Source organism: Cupressus sempervirens, chromosome 10, assembly GCF_028749045.1.
Source record: "Cupressus sempervirens isolate cs-2001-9-10 chromosome 10, ASM2874904v1, whole genome shotgun sequence".
NCBI lineage: Eukaryota > Viridiplantae > Streptophyta > Pinopsida > Cupressales > Cupressaceae > Cupressus > Cupressus sempervirens.
The window spans coordinates 806,281,253-806,302,970 of NC_143127.1; the positions used below are offsets into that span (position 1 = coordinate 806,281,253).

Genomic DNA, 21,718 nt, shown 5'->3' on the forward strand with positions numbered 1-21,718 from the left:
GCCTTTTGACTGTGGGTTTAAAATGCAGAGCATAGGTACACTTGTACTGGACATAAGATGAATAAATACATATGGAGACTATCAGAAGTACGTACCTTTTTTTTCAAATTTTAAAAAATAAAATTATTCAAATTTAAAAAATAAAATTATTCAAAATTAAAAGTATATATATATTTTAAAAGTATTTATAATTTGATTATATTTCCTAATGTAATGTTAAATATCTTTATTTAATTATTTTTTTAAATTGTTAAATATAGTATATACTTTATACTATATATTGTAAATGATAAAATCTTTATACTATATGTTAAATAAATACATAGATCAAACATTCTAGACGCACCACTATCATATAAGCTCATATATAAAGATGAATTTTTTTGTCATCGTGTATTTCTAAAGGCCACAAGTAACTCCCAAAAATTACCCATTTTCCTTACACTCACCACAAATGACACTGTCTCAATCTGGAAAAAAAAAAAAGGTACGTACTTCTGATAGTCTCCATATGTATTTATTCATCTTATGTCGAGTACAAGTGTACCTATGCTCTGCATTTTAAACCCACAGTCAAAAGGCACTGGCTAAATAGCGAAATATTTGCTCCGACTCTTAGCCAGTGTCGTTATCTCCATTACTTCTCTGTTTGAAAAAAAGGTACGTACTTCTGACAGTCTCCATATGTATTTATTCATCTTATGTCGAGTACAAGTGTACCTATGCTCTACATTTTAAACCCATAATCAAAACGCTGATCTCAGTATTGTGAAAATTGATAAGCGATCTTGTTGATCTCATAATAAAGGAAAATAATTAAATTTAAAATAGATTTGAATATAATAAAATATACAATGAAACTTATTTAAAGGATTGTATATTATAATTATTAAATTCAAAATATATTTCAATATAATTCTTTTTATTATAATGAAATATTATTAAATTTAAAATGGATTTCAACATATTTTTTTGTTAGCATGATGAAATATTACTAAATTTAAAATGGATTTCAATATATAAAGAATAAGTGTTCCTATATATTTTACAATTTAAATATATTGTTGATTTTATATAAATATAAATTTGTTATTTGGTTAAAGAATTTAAAATATGTAATTTTTATTTTTATATTTAGTTTGGATAAGTATTATGTATAAGTGTTATGTTAGACTTGTTAATATATAAGAAAGAAATGTGTTATATTAAATTAAATTTATAATATTTGTGTAATATTTTTTTTTCATTGTATCAACTATAATGTACAAATAGATGCTTTCACAACGTTCCTCTTTCTATTTTATAAATTACTATAGATCTAATTATGAGAGACACAATGACAAGGCTAATCTTATGGCTATTTGAATTGTGGGAGTGTCAAAAGAAATAGAGGTTGTGGATGTCTTGATAGGGACAAAGGCTAGAGACCTTTATATCCTATGATTATGTTCAATAGATTAATAATATGTGATGTTTATATATTTTTTATATGTGATGTTTATGTATTGTTAATTTTTTTGTAATAATTTTTATTTATCATAATACTATTTTTATCTCAATAATAATAATTTAACATTTATAACATTTATAATGCAAGAACCTATAATAAATTAACAAATTGTCTCTTACTCATAAAATAAATAAATAAATTTAAAAAATACACATAAATTAAAATAAACATATATATATATATATAGCTTTTTAATTTATTTAACTTTTTATGAAATATTTTTATAATTATGAAATGTAAATTTGGTTGGCTCTTACATTCATTTTATTTTATTTTAAAGGATAATTGTTATATTTAAAACATTGATAACAGCGGTGGCTTTATATTTAAACATTGATACCAATAACATTCGGACATACCTTATGATTGGACGGTGTATTATTTGTAGCGATGTCAGTTCAGCAGTGTTGTACCAACTGTACTTGCCGAAGGTATTATCGTGACCCAACGCACGGAGAGACGCAAGGAAGAGAGACGGAAGAAAGACGGACGGCATACCCAGCCAGTCGAAATAACTGGCTGGGTAGCCGTTGCCCCGTAGCCGGTGCCATGTAGCCACGGGACGAGAGGAGTGGTGTACAGAGGTACAGTAAAGTAAGGAAAGCAGTGGAAATTAATGTACCTTCTGGAGAGAGACGCCTTACGGAGCAAAGGCAGGTTGTCAGCATTAATTGCTCCAAATTGAAATGGGTGCAGTGGCGGTTAAGGAGTTCACTATAAGTGCAGTAGCATCCCGCATACGGCAATAGTCAAAACAAGATCAGTTTCATCAACAATTGTGGGGAGGGAGGCCGAATATAAGCCTGTCGAAGTAAAGGTTAGAAAGCCTATTTCTTCTATAACACCAGCGGTTTATATCTTATTTTCTATGCTGTATGGAAAATTCAGCCGGAGATGTGTTACATGCATCATGTCTCATCTCTAATGCTGTTTCATAGCTGTGTTAGATGTATGCTGTTTGAAATCTGACTATTTTTCATACCTATATTAGATGTATCCTGTTTCAAGTCTGACTAGTTTTCATCCCTGTATTAGTTGTAACCTGTTTCATATCCGACCCTATTTCATCGCCGTGCTCAGATGTAGCATGTTTCGTATCTGACCACCTGTCATATATAGCTATGTTGGATGTATCATATTTAGCCGATAGGCTTTCCCATTGGGATTGCTTGCAATTGGAATTTGTCTCACGTTTAAAAACAGCTGCCCGTAAACCGTTTGCCGATCATGGTTTGCAGTGAGTTGTATATCAAATCTTGAACTGCAAGAATCATATCTAATCAAGAATCATATCTAATCTCCATTTATTATATATCTGCAATCTTCAACAACTCTTGCGTAATCTGTACTGCTTATCTGAAGATGGTGGATAGAGCTGGATAATCTCATAGATTCAGAAAAACGGGTGCAGAGCAATGGGGAGAAGGTTAGGTACACGACATTTGATTGTTGGATTGACACTTGCTTGCCCCTGTATGTGCTACATTGAAAGAGTAGGGTTCTCCATTACATATACAGCAGCCGCAGATGTAGCTGGTATAAACCAGTACACAAAGGGCTTAATCTTATCTACATTCTTCTACAACTATGCCCTTTCACAGGTTCCTGAAGGTTGGGTTGCGCAAAGAATAGGGGGAAGAACGGGAAGAAGGGTTTTTCTGCTTTCATTCATGGTCTGGTCATTGACAACGGCAATTGTGTCGGGTTAAAACACTGGTAATTGCTTGTCTTCTTGTAGGTGTAGCTCAGGGTTTCATTTTTCCTTCAATTCATACTGTTTTGGCCCAATGGGTTCAATGTATTTTGGGGCCACGGCAGGAATGCTTGTTTTGCCTAGTATTGTTCAGCTTAGAGGACCTAGGGCAATTTTTTGGGTGGAAGTGACCATGGGTGCCATTTGGGCACTTGTTTGGTTTGTTTGTGCTACTGATCCCCCTCGCTCAGATCATCCAAAAGCTTCCTCATTAGGGTTTGGGCAATCAAGTGATTTGGGTTTTCTGCTTCTGAAAGGAGACAAGGATCACGGAAATGGTTTTCCGATTGAAAATGTGAGTAGTTCTTAGAAAATCCATGTTTCCATTTCATGGAAAGATCTCTTGTTGAGTCTTCGCATTTGGGCTCTTGTTCTGAACAATTTCACATTTGATTATGCTCTTTATGTTTTGATGAACTGGCTTCCTACCTACTTTGAAATGGGCCTTCATCTGAGCCTTCACAACATGGGTTCTTCTAAGATGCTGCCCTATCGAACATGTTTGTGTTTTCCAATGTTGGTGGAGTGATTGTTGATCATATGATTACCAAAAGGCAAATTTCTGTGACACATACAAGAAAATGGCTCAACATTGGAGGATTTCTTGTTCCTGCTTGTGCTTTGGTGATGATACCCACTTTGAGAAGTTCTTGGGGAGTTGTAATGTGTTCTTCGGTGTGCCTTGGATCTCTTGCGCTTGGAAGGGCGAGTTTTGTTGTTAATCACTTAGATGTTGCTCCTCGTTATGCGGGGATTGTAATGGGGATTTCTAATACCGCTGGTACCATGGTTGGAATTGTTGTTGTGAGCTTGACTGGTCGGATTCTTGAGTCGGCTAAAGCTGCCCATATGGATCTCTCAGATCCAAATAGCTGGACGAAGATCTTTTACATTCCAGCATTCCTTTGCAATTATGGTGCGGCCATATTCTCGGTGTTTGCAACAAGGGAGAGAGTTTTTGATTAGTTCTCGGCCATTATCATAATTTTTGGTATATAGGAGAGAGAATTTCTGATTAGTTCTCGGCCATGTTTTTAATGTTTGGTATAGGGGGAGGAATTTTTTATGAGTTCTCTCTAAATTGGGAACATTTATCATCTCTTTCTGATGATGGTAAGAGCATATGTTTGTCCATGTTCCAATTACTATCATTTCTAATTCATTCAATTTCTTAATTAAGTTCATTCTTTGCTCACTCAATTTCTAAATTATTAAATTTATAGAAATATAATAATTATAATTAGCAGTTTTACAAGTAATGAGGCAAATAATTTCAATCAGGAACAAACTACAGAGTCCATTCTATAGTTTGGTTGCTGGCACCTAAGGCTTGCATTATTTGCATAATATGACATCTAATGAAGGCTTCCAAATGTTAAAGAAAAATTGAAGACATTTGTTAAAAGAGGGTTATTTGTTTCTGCAAATAATGTCTAAGACTAAGCTTTAAATAAGGCATGCATCTTGTAAGAGAGAAATAAATGAAGGAATACAATAGCAAAAGAAAAATCATCAAGGTCCTAATTCACTCCAGTGAATTAATTTAGATAATTCTAGGAATCTAAAATGTCAAGTTAAAAGATGAAACAGGTACATAATTGCATCAAGTTAGATTTATGAGATGTATAATCATTTATTGGCATAAAAAGGTTTATAAATTTGAGGACAGTCGGCATCATTTTGTTCAATAGATGTGAAACTGGAAGCTAATGTTTTACAAACAAAAAGTCATTAAATGTTGACGATTAGTAGAGAGCTTTATTGAAAATGAGCCATGCACACGAACTATTATAGTATATATGCATATGGTAGTCCCTAATTCCGTATTTACTATTTATGAACTAGAATGTAGTCATTAATGAGGTCAGTAGCTTTCTTTTAACAGCTTTAGTAAAAACGGAGTAGTGAATCAAAAGCAAGGAGCTCTACCTTCTTCAAAGTTGGATTTGCAGCTACATTCAGAGGTGTTTTTGCCTCAACTTGTGCAAGCTTTGCTTGTGAAATTGGAACTTGAACCTATTTAGAAGATGAGACATTTGCATGTGGGGCAGAGGAATGACTTTTCCCCCGCTCCACATCTCTTCCAGTTGTCCCTCTACCAGATGAACCATCCTCCACTTCCACTACACAACCACATTTGAGAAAAAATTCAAGCAAAGGTAGCAATATTGAGGCACCTTAATGATACAGTCCCCATTATTTCCCTCTGCGAGCTTTGCAAATTTGTTTTTCCTTTAATTCCTCTTTCACACAAAAATGGTGATATAGGAAAGGTAGATATGGAACATGAATAGAGAAGTTCAATAAGACACATAGGGGAAATTGCATCGAGACATGGCAGGAACATATCAGTTCAACAAAGAATGGTTTGACACGTACTAATTGTTCACATTTCTTATTTCTTGTGGTTGCTAGACTCTAGGACTTGTAATTATGAGCTTATTAAAGTGAAGGGTTTCCTTATATCAAAGTAAGGAGTTATTTTTTTAATCCAACTGCTGATAATACTAATGAGAGAATGGATCCCATCAATGTCTACGGATTCTATATATTTTATGTCTTTGATTCATTAAAAACTAATAGTACATAAAAAATATATAGGTGAGAAGTGATGATTTATTGTCCTTAACTTTATTTTTTATCTCCATTTTACATATAGGGTCATTGAATAATTTTGTTAACTCTTCCTCCCATAAACACTAACAAATATAGCAAGCATATATGTGTGGATGCGAACATGACTTTTCAATGTCTTAATAAAATGAAAATTTATTTTCAAATATATTAAATATTTTATAGAAAGCACATATACATTATGTGAATAGATTGCATATACATTCTGTGATATGCTTAGATGTGCAAGACTGTTTTCACTTTAGCTCTACTGAAAGGAAGGAAGATTAAAAAAATTTAGTCCTAAATTTTTCAAGATTCAAAATCTTCTTTATGAATTTTCCATTCCCTTCCCTCGTACATATTTTTAAAATTAAATTATTTGATTGTCTAAAAAAAGTCATTTTAAGGCTATTTAACGGAAGAGATTTGCTAAAATTTCTTAGTTATGGAAAAAGTTATGGTTTTTAAAAGGTAAAGTATGCTATTATTTTTTTGTTTTCATTTCATTTCATTTGTTTTAGTTGTTTCTGGTAGAAGTGAAATAATGATTTTAAGATAATGAATTTAATTTATGGTAATAAAAGTTTGATATAGGGAAGATTTATGGGTAAGTATAGTTTTTTCTTATAAGATATGACATGTAGTTGAAAATGTGGAAGGTTTCAGCCAGCTAGACACATGCTCTTACAAAACGAGGAAAGTTTTTTGGCAAGGTTTTCACTCTTTACGGAGATGTGGTCCCTTTTCCTGTTTTCAATTTTACCCAACAATATATGACCAATTTTTTAAATTTAAAAAAAATTGTTTGTCATAGGAGGTCACTGTCAATGGTTTTGAATTGGCAATGTAAGTAAGCCCAACATTGCGATTTTTCTTAGTAATCAAAATTGATCTTATTTAAAATGTATTTAAAAATGTATAAGAGATAAAAACTTTATATTAGTCATTTGAATATTACAAGATCTAGGTTTAGGATAAACTGGGACTAATATTGTCTTAGTTGTAATTATCTATGATTAAACCAAACTCCATTGCATCAACTTTTAAAATAATAATAATGCATAATTATATTTATCTTTAAAATGACATAAACAACATTTATTTTAAAATAGATATCATTTTACTATCTAAATTTATTCTAAAACAATTATGATAACTATTCTTATATCATATTTTCATGTGTATTTTATCTAAAAACTATTTATTATTATGCATGATATTTGTCATAAAATAAATTATGATTATTTTATATTGTATTTTATTTAATATTAAATTATTTAATTCATTTTCAAAATTATATTTTAGTTATATTAATATTATATATTCTATAATTGTATAAGAGATGGTTAATATATAATTATAAATGCATTTCAGACAAACTTTTAAAGAATTTAATATACTTTTCAATCACAAATAAAATAGTACCAAAATATATTTAATATATCTTTCTCTCTCTTTTACCTCTCTAGATAAATCATCTATCTCTCTATCTATAATGTAGAAACATGGAAGAGAAGATGACATACATGACACAATACTTGGTGCATTAAAGACAAGTAGATAAGGCTATAAGTTTAACCATTGTCAAAATGCCTTGATGATATATAGTCTCAAAGACTTTGTGATCATTCCCTCACCCTATCTAAGCTGACATGCTAAATGGAAAGCTCCCATTTTGGCATGTAGGTATGAAGGACGATGACAATTTGTGAACAATGACTTTATTCTTGCCAATTGCACTTACTCATAATCAATTGTTTCAAGTATTTAAATATAGTAATATATAGTCACAAATTTCATTTCATTTGTTTGTTGAGTTGCACATGGTCAAATATTTGCCTCTCTATGTTGAATTACATAACATGTCTTCTCCTCTATAAAAACATTAGAATAAGGTGTGCACATCTCAAATAGTACTAGGATGATTGACCTCTTCCAAAGTCCAGGTGTTTCGCCTTTTTGAGTAAAGTGTTCCATTCATTCTCTATCTACAACTACTTCACTATATTTATCTCCTATCTCTATCTCTCTCAACCACTATTATTTCACTCCTTCCTTCCCTCCTCTATCTTCATCTCCACTTTATCCCATTTCAAAATATGACTTCTTTAGCTAGGAACTTCAACGAATTGTGTCTCTTGTTGTGATATCTATCACCATCAAATCTTAAAGTGGAAGGGTCATATCCAATTAGATCACAACAATAACTACAATCTTAGCTCCTGCGGGTCACCATACACGTCAATTCGTAGTATTACTTTCATTTGACAGACATACTTTTCTTAGTCATTCACACATTAAATCTATCATTTACTTTGATCGATCATTTTCTTCAATCCCTTGCTCCTCTACCTTCATCTATCTTTTTTACACACTATATTCTCTTTTGCATCTCCCACGCTCCTCTAGTTGGGATTTTGTAGTGAGTGGAAAGAATTTGTGCTAGAATTTTGCAAAAGCATAAGCACTAGCACTTTGTGTTGGAAAATGAAGAAATTAATGGGGAGCAAAAGTCATCTGGAAGTAGTAGAGGGGTTATATCTGGAGAGACCATTCCCCCCATGAATGATGTGAATACATGAGATATATACACCCTTAACAAAAAGAATAGTTCATGTCCTGAATGAGACATGGGGCAATGAAAAGAAGGGTTCAATGGAGAATAACACACATAAGTTGGATCCTTATAGAAATGAGGCCAAGTTCTATGTGCTACCATTTTTGTCCTTTTCTTTTGTGGTAGGGGATTACAATTCCATGCCCCTTGAAGCAAACTACCAGTGGGATATGGTTGGATAGTCATCTCATAAGTTTATGTGGAAACAAGTGTCCTATAGGATTGAGATTCAATCCACTCTCTCCTCCTCCATCATCGACACTTTACAAGTCAATGATGGACCCATCATAACCCACACATCTATGTCTCTACTCTCTCCACACATGCAATCCAAATGGCAATTTTGTCTATTTTCCATAAACATATTATGGGTCATCAAAACATATAAGTTTGCATAGACAAGGTCTTCCCACTAATTAAATTCCTAAAAAATTTTAGTGCTCCATCCTTGGTCATGGCTCCTTGCTTCATGTCAAACATATCAAAGAATGAAGAAGTTTTGGGTGGGGTGAGTATGGTTGGGTAAGGTAGGTCTAGAAAGCTAAAGCAAAAGCCAAAATCTATAGGATAAAACAAATAATATAAACACTACAACCCATCCCACAACGATCTACTGATTTGTCGATCAAATGGATTTATATTCTAAGATTTAATGAGAATGACTTCAAAAAATTATAAGGATAATTGAAATGATAAAATTTCTAATATCTTTTAACAAATTTAAAATTGGTAAAGAATATTCATTTGTATGAAAATTTAAAAGTAATATTCCTTAGCATAAGATCAAATAATATTTTAATTTTGCCACAATAATTTATGATTATTCTAAAATAAATTAGACTTTTATCATAATTTTATAAATTTGATTTACTATAATTAGTATTATTTCTTTTTGGATTATGGAGTCTTTTAATGCAACTTAAAGGTGTTGTGTAGTCGCGATTTTCGACTAGTAGAGATAATGAACTTGATTTTGTACCTTCTTCTATTGAAGAAAGAACCTCATCCAATCTCAACAACTCTTACTAGTTTTCTCTCAATGTGTGTCAAGTTATGAGCTTAGTTTCTCTTATATTTATTTTGATTGTGTTTGCAAATACAACATTTTTTGATGTGTTGGAATCAATTTGAATGGTACAAGCCACCCTTCCACAATATAACATTTCTCTAAATATTGGAATCAATTTGAATGGTACAAGCAACCCTTCCACAATATTACATTTCTCTTAATATTGCTTTTATAACTATGACCTATCAGCGTACCCTTTGCACCTTCTTCTGGTGCAAGTGCTAGTTCATATCTTGTGTTAGAAAGTAATGGTGGTGTATCTTCAGGTTAACCTTGAAGATTAAAAAAGACTCCTTGTCGTCAAGGCTGATATGAAGCTGGATGACTTGAAAACTAAGATTTTTGATCTCTTCAAGTTGAATGGAGATGTCCAAAACCTTTTGATAAGATATTATATATGGAATTTACTTTTCTTGTGCACAATGAGTTGTCATTTGAGTAATGAGTAAGTGAATGGAATAAATTTTATTGGTGTAACGGTTAATAGTTTCTCATTATTATTTTTGAATAGTTCAAATATTTATTTTTTTTAAATTACGTTCTTTAAAATATTTTTAAGCTTTGTAAAAAATGATTTGTATTCCTTCAATGGAGAATAATGTGATATTTTATTTTCTAATGATTAATTTTTAATTTATGTTAAGAAGATATAAACTAGTGTTGAAATATTAGTTCAATCAGGATGAAAAATCATTTATTAATGAATGTGTGGATATATATATATATATATATATATATATCAACAACTGAATAAATTGATAGACCGACTCTTTATTGACACAGGGTGTTTTCCTTCTCCAAGTATATGTTTCCACCAACAAGTCTTTTAGTTGACTGAGAGCATGTATTGAGTTTGGTTATGTTTTATTGGTTTACCTTTTGTTAAACTGGAGTCATGTAATTGATGGGACATGACTCCACGATGGAGTCACTTCCCGTTAGCCCATCGGGAACATGACTCCTCTTCTTTATATATATATATATATATATATATATATATATATATATATATATATATATATATATATATATACAAACTATGATCTGCAATATGAAAAACAACGAACACATATCATACTTAGTCTTTTGTTTTCTTATTGTACTGTTTGATCCTATCACATCATGGTGATTTTTGCCATAGCAAAAGTTATTGGAAATTATAAAGTTGGTTGTCTTTTGCACCTTACTTTTACATTGATACACATTCACAGTTATCAAAATGATAGTATTAGAATATCAATAATCTAGATAAAGGATTTACATCATATTATATTATTTTTCTCTCACTATCAAAGTCTAAAAACATTAACATCCTATGAGAGCAAGTCTAAGAAACTTTCCTAATTGGACTTGTCTATAGTGCATTCAAATATAATTTTAATTCATATTTGTCAAGATGGGGTGAATGATATAAAGCTAGAAGATAGGCTCGAAGGTTATTCGGATTTTGTGGGATGGAAATTGTGAATGAAGTTAACCTTGAAAAAAATAGTTATAGCAATTCATTGAAAAATCCAAACCACCACCAAAAATAAGTATTGAATTGAAAAAGTGGGAAAGAGATAACACCATGTAAGGAAACTTGGCAATAAAGAATACAATCGTTTCCACATAACCCATAATAGATCTGAAATAAACACGGAATTAAAATCCACATGCAAGAGAATAGACAACATACCCACAAAATTGTGACACAAGATATACCCTGGGAAACCCTTATTGAGGGAAAAACCCAGCCTCCAAAAGCATCCATCATCATGTATTATTCAGCAAAAATATCATTGCCATACAACCATGGAAGCCTTCATGGCCATAGCCACAACCGAGCAAACTATGTGAACAAGCATGAATCCACACATCCCATGCCATGCTTCCAACCTTCACAAATGCTCCCTTGGCTAACCTGTCAAGCCTTGTCCCGCTCGACTCTTGCCTTTTGTCTTCTCCTTGTCACTCTCTCTCTCTCTATCTCTACAACAACTACCCTTGTGGCTGCTTATATAGTAGCAAGTCCCACAAAACCACCAAGTGGTATTACATAAACCATGTGCTAAAACCATGTGCTACCTAACCCATTGACCCCACATTTAATATTGGGCATTTAATTCTTTTCCCCCAATATTAAATAATTACATGAAATATTATCACAATGTTACAATACAACTCATCAAGAATATTTCATGGGAATCTTTACATGTTGCACGTCCATCTAGGTACAACATTACATAATAAAAAATAAAATAATAAAATAACAATATTATGCAATGTGTGCAACACCCATTATCTCAACAATCTCCCACTTGTTGTATACATTGCATAGGGTCAATCCGTAGCCACATAAATGAACAAGGGAACAATCCCTCCCAGCACATCCACCATCATGGATCAAAATACACCAAGTGCTCCATCCTGGTAACCACAAAAAAATCAAAGTATCCAGCATCTCGAAAATGAATGATCTCACCTCCTATTATGCCACTCCCACTGGACATACATAGAAGCCATCCAAAGAGAAAACCACCCAACCTGTTGCATTAGAAGATCATAAAATCCTGTACCAACTAAAATTCCAAGCACAAATAACCTGATCCAAAGGTAATCACATGTATCCGTAGTTGTCAAAATATCCATAGCTGAAATAGCACCCACAGCAAAGTGCCAAACCCATCCAACTATCCATACCTCAAAGGTATAACAAGTGAATCTCATATCACCGACATATCCAATCTGCAACCTGCAATCGCAAGCCTCAAGAGCAATACCTGCCACATATATACCAAGAAGCTCCCACTGCAAAAGATAATGTCAAATCTATAACCAATCCACTCACAACATCTCAAAGAAGTAAATCCATGTAGTATCAAGGACATCCATAATACATAATCCAATATCCTGCAAGAATAACTCTCATAACAAGTCTCCAATAGTCTCTCAAATTCTCCACAACCAACAAAGGAAAGAGATAAAGAAATAACCATGTCATCTCTCACATGACATACATGAGCACAAACCAGTGATCACAGTTTCCAACCAATCTCAAATCCAATGTAAGAAAAACTAAACATCCAAGAAGATAACCAAGACCAAAGAAACCATGCAAATCATAACCTGTATCATATCCTTCTACACACACCTCTAGATGTAAACTGTGCAAGTATGATCTCCTCCATAAAACCCCAACAAAAAGCCTCAACAACACCCAAACCATACCATATAACTAATCATGGATGTAAGCCTCTCACAAGAAGATCAAACTGAATAAACCCATTCCTAAACCAAGGAATAACCATTCCTAATCCAAGGAAAATGCCCAATATAAAACCATCTCCCAAACTCAACCCGCATAACAACATATGCACATGGAGATAACCAATGCTAAACCATCTCTCAAATGAACCCTCTAGAACTAACTCATGTACCATAGCTCAAGATCCATTTCTATGAAAGACAAGCATAAATATAATGCAACTGAGAGAAACAATGGGCTATACCTCTCAAGTAGCAAACCGCTGAGTAGACTAAGAGTGGGGAATGAGAATGCTCATCAAGATACCCAAGTCTCCAACCAAGACTCATCTAAGAACAATCTCCTCTCAAGTCCATATCAGGTGACTGCCCCTCAGACTTCCTGCTGAAACCATCAACCATCCTAACAAATACTTCTCTAATCCAAGAGAAATCAGCGTCACCACCGTCTCTAAGTATCCATGAGCACCTGTAACCAATCAATCCATGCCAGCTCCAAATGCAACATAGCAATATCATGAAGTATCCAGCTTATGATCAGTGTACTCAATACCAAGAAACTAAACCAAGATCAATGTCAAAGTTCCAACCATGGCCTCAGGAACATAAACATGACAACATGATCTTACCATCTCAACTAAAGAGATAACATGCTCCACATGAACATACTATAACATGTCACAACTCTAATCGCGTATCAAGAGTATACCATGACATAATAATGAAACCATCCTCATACCAAGGATAACATGTCAAATAAAAGCATAAACCACACCTTTGCCAAGAACCCTATGAGTCCTCAAGATGCAACCATCTCCACACACCATAAAGAAAACCATCTCCACATACCAAGAAGAACCATCTCCACACACCATGAAGATAACCAAGAACTCCATGAGTCCTCAAGATCTAACCATCTTCAAATAGCATGAAGATAACAAGTGCACCATGCAAATGTCAAAGACACTTCTGCAGCAACAGGATATAAGACAAACCTCCAACATCTACAAACACTCAATAAATATATCAATGCCAACAACTCCCACTCAACCGTGGTACCAAGTCACCTATGGCATCATAAAATCCATCCTCTCCAAACCAAGAAGATATAAACCAAACCAGGAACTAATCTTGCACTGTCACCCCATCACTGTCACAAGCTCCCACTAAACCGTGTATCCAAGCTATCCATGACATATGATGAACAAATCATCTTCTAACCATGAGAATCAACCAAGGCATCAAACCATCAAAGAACTCAAAGTGCACATCATGAGCTCCTCAAAAGAAACCAAATAACCATGATCCTCAAACAAGAAGATATACCACCATAACTGAATCTGAAAAATCCAAACTAATGAACATCAAGGATGTACCTGTATAACCAATCATGTCATGCCAAAATCCATGACACCATGATCACATCCATGAACTGAGCATCTGTCTCTCAAAGTGTCCAACCTGTCAGCATAAAATAGTCAACCACAATCCTCTGCCATGACTATACCTAGTAACAACATCTCATCCCTTCTACATGAAGATAAAATCATGTGACTTAGGGCATAAAAAACCCAAATCCAAGCCACCAATCTGAATATGCATCAATAATGAAAGATCAATGGGCAAAGACAACCCATAACCAAGCTATAAATGCAACCTGTAAGTATAGACCGCTTACAACACTGCACAACTTGTAGACCCAACAAGTCATCATGCATATCCAAACCAAACACTAATAACCATATCATCATGAGACCAATCTGAATATGAACTGAGTATACAATGACATCAAAACTTAAATCTCCAATGTCATAAACTCACAATGTTACCATAGTCAAAATATACCTATAAACTGTTCAGATAAATATATCACCAAATAAATCATTCAAAACCTACACCAAATCTGAACTAATGTGTAGAGCTCTCCAAGAGCTTTCCGTTGACTACTTGAAGTCCAAAATCCGACTCCGTATGCCCAAGTTATGCCCTAATTTGTGCTCAAAATAAACAACATCTAATATTAGGGCTCTAAAAACCTGACAAAATTTTAAAATCATAGAACCAAACCTACACCATGTTGTAGTGCTCTGAATTAGCTTTCCAACGCCTATAAGAACTCTGAAATCTGATATTCTGAGAGAAAGTTATGGCCATTTTACTAAGACAGTCTTTTTACCATTTTCAGTACGATTTTTCATTTTTTTATTTTTTCAGTGACGAAAATTCTGACAGGATTAAATTTGACGACCATCATGGGCTGAAACCAAAAAACTCTTTCATTTCCTCTAAACATGGCCAAATTAGGGCATATTATATATCAAAATTTATGGAAATGTCGACCCGGATCCAATGGTGAGGTCTGTTTTTACCCAGGAGGTCATTTTTGCAAGCTACCCCCAAAACCCTCATTTAAATGAAACATCCAAAAAAAATCCTTTTCTCCAAAAATTTCACATGCCCAAATCTTTTAACATCCCATCATAACAGCAAATCCAAAACCCTCAGATCTGCAATAATTATTCATATATCTTGCCCCTTTTTTTTTTTTTTTTTTAATCCTCTCATGCATTCCCATGGATTCAATCCAGGGTTACAAACAATAAAATCATAGCTCTGATACCACTTGTAAGGAAACTTGGCAGTAAAGAATATAACCGTTTCCACATAACCCATAATAGATCTGAAATAAACACGGAATTAAAATCCACATGCAAGAGAATAGACAACGTACCCACAAAATTGTGACACAAGATATACCCTGGGAAACCCTTATTGAGGGAAAAACCTAGCCTCCAAAAGTATCCATCATCATGTATTATTCAGCAAAAATACGATTGCCATACAACCATGGAAGCCTTCATGGCCATAGCCACAACCGAGCAAACTATGTGAACAAGCATGAATCCACACATCCCATGCCATGCTTCCAACCTTCAAAAATGCTCCCTTGGCTAACCTGTCAAGCCTTGTCTCGCTCGACTCTTGCCTTTTGTCTTCTCCTTGTCACTCTCTCTCTCTATCTCTACAACAACTACCCTTGTGGCTGCTTATATAGTAGCAAGTCCCACAAAACCACCAAGTGGTATTACATAAACCATGTGCTAAAACCATGTGCTACCTAACCCACTGACCCTACATTTAATATTGGGCATTTAATTCTTTTCCCCCAATATTAAATAATTACATGAAATATTATCACAATGTTACAATACAACTCATCAAGAATATTCCATGGGAATCTTTACATGTTGCACGTCCATCTAGGTACAACATTACATAATAAAAAATAAAATAATAAAATAACAATATTATGCAATGTGTGCAACACCCATTATCTCAACACACCAAAACCATAAAGTTATTTGTGGATGGTGTTAAGACCCACATACTTCCAATCATCTCAGAGATAGATACAATACATGAAATGCAAAAATCTCTTGAAGAGATGTTTTAGATTAACAACACTATTAGGATTATCACATTGAGAGATAAACTATCCAACATCAAAATGATTAAGAAACTATCTCTGCATACTGTATGAAAATAACTAAGTTAAGAAACCAATTGTCCACAATAGGTCATATATGTGATGGCAAGGAGTTAACCATAATGGCACTAAAAGGTCTCCTAGTATCATGGGATACTTTTAGACGAGGAGTGTGCTCTCGATTCAAATTTCCTAAACTTGATAGGCTAAAAGAAAATTGAATACAAGAAGAATACATGCAAATATCTCAAGGCATGAATATCTCTTCCATGAAACAAGATATGCAAGTTCTTTCTACACAAGAAAAAGAAGAAACAAAAATTCAAAGAAGAGAGAAAGCAACTAGACTACTCCAAAATGTAATAATTTAGATGTGATTAATTTGGTCATCTAGCATCTAAATGTTTTGATAGACTCAAGCAACAAGATTCATTTGTCAAAGTTAGCAACTATAATGAAAATTCAGAAAATAATGCTTTCTATTCAACTATGTGTAGTGAAGTGTTTAATATATCAAATACATGGGTGATTGATAGTGGAGCTTCCTAACATAATACTTGTTTCAAAGAATAGTTAGATTCAATTAAAGAAAAATATGTTGACAATGTAACCATTGGAGATGACACCAGCTATCTAGTAAAAGGAATTGGATCATGTACTATAAATCTGAAATTAGGAATTTCAATTGAACTCACTAAAGTACTATATGTACCAAGTATAAAGAGAAACCTAGTCTCTATATCTACACTTGAAGATGAAGGATACAGGGTCACATTTATGGAAGGAAAAGTCTTAGCCTAGCATAAGAAGTCAAATATAAAAAATGCTCACAAAATTGGTTCTAGACATGGATGTCTATACAAACTAAACTCTTGCTCACTTAAAGCTCTACTCCATGAATATAACTATTGTTCAAAGAAAGAATAGAACTATTGTTGAAGTTGCTAAAGCTACACTTCATGATCAAAACTTGGGGTACATGCAGAAGTTGAGTACCAAAATCGTGGAAGTTCTGGAGGAAAAATATTGTAGCTAGAAACAGGTACCCGCTTTAGGCTTGGATACCCAAGCCTAAATTCAAATAACGAATACACATTTTTTTTTAGAAACAGGCACCTATCATTTTCAAAATGGGTACCCATTATTTTCAAAATGAGTACATGTTTCAGAACAAGTACCTATTTCTAAAATATTCAAAAAACTAATTTTTGTTGCCTAAAACCTCAATTTTACCCACTTTTAGAAAGGGGTACCCTTTTTGAAACGTTTACCCATTTCTTACAATTTGAATTTCACAAGTCATGGATTGCATTGAGTTTTGGCTTGGGATAGGCTTGGTAGGACCAAGCATGTGTTTGTGTGATAAAAAAATTGGCTAAGACACATGAACATGAAATTTTTGCCTTGCAACAATTGTTTGGAAGATTTTCCAAATGAAGTTTTTAACGAAACAAAGACCCATTATAATACTCTTTGTCTAGATTTTAAAAACCATAATTTTTCTAGTGATGTGACTCATTTTAGTATTTTTACAATATTTATCAAGCCAAATTGGTACCTATAATTCAAATAGTATGGTTAACTAAAAATTTAACAACTTTTTTAATTTTACATTTTTTGAAAAATGAATTATGTCATCAATATACATAGAATGTAATTCAATATAAAAAAGCTAAATTTTAAAAATGGTAAAGATTTGATCAAATTACGGTGGTTGTACACTAGAGGTTTACAAAATCCACTTTTTGATCAAATAAAAATTTATAAAAAATTAAATATTCAACTAAAAAATAAGGAAAAATATTCTCATTAATATTTGGTGTGTTAGGTACCTTTCCCCAAAAGGAATAAAAAATTGGTGGTCGTACACGTGTGGTATGATCCAGAAACAAGTATTTTGAAAAAAAGGTTTTTGAACATGCCTACCAAAATGTAATTTATACCATGCGGGTGTTCCAAAAAAATACATATTTGAGAACTAGACTTTGAGCACTACATTTTCTATTATTTAATTTTTAGAAGATTCAATTTAAATGTGCCTCAAATTTGGACATGAAGTGATAGGTAATTTAAGAAATAGGAAAAAAACTTCCACTTTTTGCCCAAAAGTGGACTCAACTTCTTGCACCCACTCACCTTGAAACCTTCCTCTGGGGTGAAGCCTCCAAGATTGTTGTTTTCATTCAAAATAGATGTCCACACTCACATCTTGGCCATAAAACCCCTGAAGAAGCATTTTCTAGAAAGCAACCTGATCTTGAACATCTAAGAATATTTGGATGCCCTATCTATATCCACATTCCTAAAGAGAAAAGAACCAAACTAGAACTTTCAGGAAAAAAATGAATCTTTGTAGGATACAATGAAACTTCTAAAGTATATCATATATACATCCCTGGACAAAGAAACGTTGGATTAAGTCAAGATGTAATATTTGATGAAGATACTACTTGCAAAAAATTCAAAGTTGAAAATGATTCAAATGATGAAGAAATCCTACAAGAATTGGGTTCTAAAATTGAGAGGGAGAATTAAATAGAAGATAGCTCTTCTGAACCTATGGATATGACTTACACATCTAAAGAGAAGAAGAGACCTCTATGGGCCACAAAACTAATTGAAGGAAATAGTTCAACACCTACTTAGTCTATTAGAGAAAGAAAATGACCAAACATATTCTCCAACTATATTGCACTCTTGAGTGAACTATCAAAATTTGAACCCTCTAATGTGAATGAAGCAATGAAACAACAAAATTGGAAAGATGTCATGACTGGGGAATACAATTCCATCCTCAAGAATGATGTTTTGGATATTTTTCCTATACCAATGTGTGTGTGTGTGTGTGTGTGTGTGTGTGTGTGTGTGTGTGTGTGTGTGTGTGTGTGTGTGTGTGTGTGTGTGTGTGTGTGTGTGTGTGTGTGTGTGTGTGTGTGTGTGTGTGTGTGTGTGTGTGTGTGTGTGTGTGTGTGTTGTATCATCAAAATGGTTAAAATTAAACATGTCTCCAATGGAAGTATTGAAAAGTATAAAGCTAGGTTTGTTGCAAGGGGTTTCTCTCAAATGGAAGGAATTGACTATGAAGAAATGTTTTCTCCAGTAGCCAAATATACATTTTTTAGAACTATAATAGCTATTGTTGAATCAAATAAAGAAGGAGATGAATTAGAGAAAATAAAGAAGGAGATGAATCAAACCTAAAAGAAGGTAGAAGCTAGAAGTAGTGGAACAAGTGAAGCCGAGATCATCCAATCCAATGGAGAAGGTGATCACACTACCTCAAGTTGATTAGAAAGATATGTAAGGCTATGTGTAGGATCATGGTGTGCCATAAAGTGGCGATGTGAAAAAAGTGGAGTTTGAAAACATCTAAAAGCATTTCAAAATCCGCTCTGACTTTTTTCCACGCATCCTGATACAAGGCTAAAAAGTTTGGGCCAAGCCTTTTTGGGTATCTGATCTGTAATCACATATCCAATTTCAAATCAGATACCTGAAACTTGCGACATAGATTTATTTTAAAAAAAATTGAGAGCTATTTTGGATTTCATTTTTTTGAGTTTTATTATTGTGCTCCATTCAGGTATCAGATTTCTGAACGGGTATTGGATAAAGGTAATTTTTTTGTATTTTTCAATGATTTGAATGAATATTATTATAAATTAGTTATTTTAAATAGAATTTGTTAAAAATTAAGTTTTTATAATAGAATTTGTTGAAATTTAAGTTCTTTTAATAGAAATTATGTTTTGCTAATTAATAGCTATGGCTGACCCAAATGATGATACCAAGCCAGGAAACAATGTTCCTCATAACCCTCCACCAAAAAATCTAGTACCCCCTCAAAACCATCCACCAAATGATCCCCTACCCCCCTAAAACCATCCACCAAACAATCCCCTACCCCATCAAAACCCCTCTTCAAATTGAAGATTTGATAATTGAAAATCTCACCGAACTGAGGGTTTTGCAAATCACATATAATAATATACTTGCATTGGCTCCCATGTTATCCACGTTAAACACCATAGTGGATAATATTGAAACACTTACTAATGAACACAATGTTGCTCTTCATTGGCATGAGGAAATGCATGCCATGTTTGATGATGGTTTGGACTATGATGAGGTTGCGGCCCTAAATATAACTAAAGATGATATAGTTAACCTTTTTGCAAACCCAAAAACTAATAAAAAGGTAGAATGCACAAAGCCCAAATCATCAATTAAATGGTACAAAAATGAGGCTATGTGTGTGAACTTTTGGGATTGGTGATGGATGGTTTTTTAGATCCCTCCACACAACAATTTAGAGGTGCCATTATATTTCATTGAAAAATTGTATGCCGAATTTATGTTGCACCTCAAGGTGAAATATTGGAGCATGAGGCCCAATATGGGTGTAGTAGGAGGATCTCCTCAAAATAGACCCTTTTCCTAGTGGAAGAAAGCTGGCACTTTTGTCCCCCTACTGATGTCTCCCCCCTCCTCCACTACAACATCCTGATATCATTGCAGAGGCTAGCTCTTAGACTATTAGAGCCATCCATAGATTGAGTAGCCTATTGATATCCTAGGCTAGGTCAGTGTTGCCTTCCTATGTTGATGATGTTAGCGCAAGTTCATCATCGTTGAGCTCATCACATGTTTGTGTACCCCATACTTGCATAATGTGCAAGAATATTTGTCTAGGTCCCATAGGTGATCTTTCTGAGTATCAGTTTGTATTTGAGGAGGATACACTAGACACACATACAAAGGGTACACACCCTGATGTGAGAGAGGAGGGGCATGCATAGGCATGAAATCCTTTTGTGTTGGTATGTGTATACATTTTTTTGTTACGACATATACGATTTAAGGTTAATCTTTATAATATCTAGTAACTTTAACCCATATTGACTTATACATGTATGTGATCCTCATTCATGTTTAATTGATGACTGAGGAGCTCAGATAGGTTGATAATGTCATGCTCTCGGCTATTTCATTTGGCCTTGAGACATCTGCAATACATTATGTTGTGTTATCATTATTTTTCTATGATATTGGAGCATATATGGTTTCTAATCCTTCTTTTCTCTTGCAGGTATCATCTATCAGTGGGGGGCAGAGTGTAGGGGGTGAGGTACAACCCATTGACAAGGGAAAGGTAATTAAGTGCTTTTAAAGTGATTGAATATCGATGCATTGTTGTAAAATTTTTGTGGTAATAAAATTTAATTACATTATTTATTGTACAGGGCATGGGTACTAGTGATGAGCCTAGGCAAATTCGGCATCACAAACCCTCTGGCATTTCCATTCGTAGTAAGAGACCCATCGTATGTATAAGTATCATTTATTTGTTATTTTCCTTATTTTCATAAATAAATTCAAAACTAATTTCTATGATATCATTAACAATTAGTATTTTGTAT

The 21,718-nt window shown here is 33.6% G+C and overlaps 1 pseudogene; it reads left to right on the forward strand.

The window, feature by feature from the left end:
• Window positions 1–2,913: 2,913 nt before the first annotated feature.
• Window positions 2,914–4,229, forward strand: LOC149536374 (putative anion transporter 5; annotated as a pseudogene).
• The last annotated feature ends 17,489 nt before the right edge of the window (window positions 4,230–21,718 follow it).